Source organism: Panthera tigris, chromosome D4, assembly GCF_018350195.1.
Source record: "Panthera tigris isolate Pti1 chromosome D4, P.tigris_Pti1_mat1.1, whole genome shotgun sequence".
NCBI classification, from domain to species: Eukaryota; Metazoa; Chordata; class Mammalia; order Carnivora; family Felidae; genus Panthera; species Panthera tigris.
In genome coordinates this window covers 54,645,637-54,647,090 of record NC_056672.1, presented here as the reverse complement: position 1 = coordinate 54,647,090, position 1,454 = coordinate 54,645,637, and positions in this window count along the sequence as shown.

Sequence of the window (1,454 nt, the reverse complement as noted above, 5' to 3'; positions counted from 1 at the left end):
TCCTGGATGCAGATCAGAAGCACAGGTACCCACTGTGCATGGGCTCAGAGCAAGTCTGAAACAGAGAAAACAAGAAGGCAAAGGCCCCCACTGTTCTCATTCTACATCAGGGCCCCACTCTCTGGGGAATGTGAACCAGTTGAAGTCAGGATATCCCCATTTCATCAATCAGATAAGTGACTTTCCCATATGGAAGAACTAGAGTAAGGAGGGAGAGAACTGGTGGTATTTGCTCCAAAATGGCTTCCTTTGGGGGAAGATCCTTTACCTGGGAACAAGAGAAAAAGAGAGTAGAATTCTCATCAGTACTAACAGTATTCATCCTGTTGGGAATACTTCAAATACTTGAGGGGAGACTCAATAGGGGGATAGTGGTGAGAGCAGGGGATCTGAGGTCACCAGCTATCTCAAACTCTCAGCAGGTTGTGTTCTCCCATCCTCAGGGCTTGGAGCTCTCTAAGTCCCACAGGACCCTGCCTGCAGGGTGAGGCCATTCTGTCATTATCTGCCTTCCCGTTATAGTGCTTGTATAGTCTAGATCAGTGGACTCCAAACTGTCTTTTTTTTTTGGAGGATTTTTTTCTCAAACAGTTGTGATTTGCGAATGAGATGTGAACATTGGATAAAAGAAGAAATTCCATAGTTGATATGGACCTATTTGATATGTTTCAAAATGTCAGGAAAGTCTGGATCCACTTGAGGACACTTCCAATGTCAAAGGCAGGTACTGAATAGCACAGGATGTGAGATGTCCACAAGAAGAATGATTAGATGTGTTTCCTTCACATTGGAAACAAAGCTTGTGCTTGCTGTTTTAAATCTCTTTTCTCTCTTGGTTCCTTGTTGCTTAAAAGATTGGGGATTATTATAGTTATGCAGGGAGAGTTGGACTGGGAGCTGAGAATGGCCGTTAAATGATGTGTTTTGCTTTTTAAAATGGGAGGTTGAACTACAACATAATTGTGTATTGTGGAGGGAGGCTTAACCTGTATAACTTTTTGTAATTTTGTTTGGTTGAACTGAGTTTGGATTACTTGCCCTCATTATGCTGGCAAGCTCTCATGTTATTTCCTAAGACTATAAGCCAGTTTGGCCTCTGCTATTCTGAGTCTCCCCTTAGTTCTCTTTACCTCCTGGGGAGCTTAATATATGTTACTAGAAACTATCCTGATCCCACATGTCTTTTCAGAGTCTGAAATGGACTGTTGTATTGAATCCTACCAGAAATGGGCAACGGGGTCAAATACAGAGGGAAGGAGGTCACCTGGTATTCCTTCAATACCTAGCAAGCAGATTATTTATGCCAAACAATACCCTTCACCCTAACATCCTACACTCTTCACCCAGTGCTGTGAGGAAAGTAATCAGATTTTATCAGATAAAAGTTAAGAGACAAAAAGCAAAGCATATAATCTGAGTTGAGATAAATATGACTTATGTTGTAAAGTCTAATC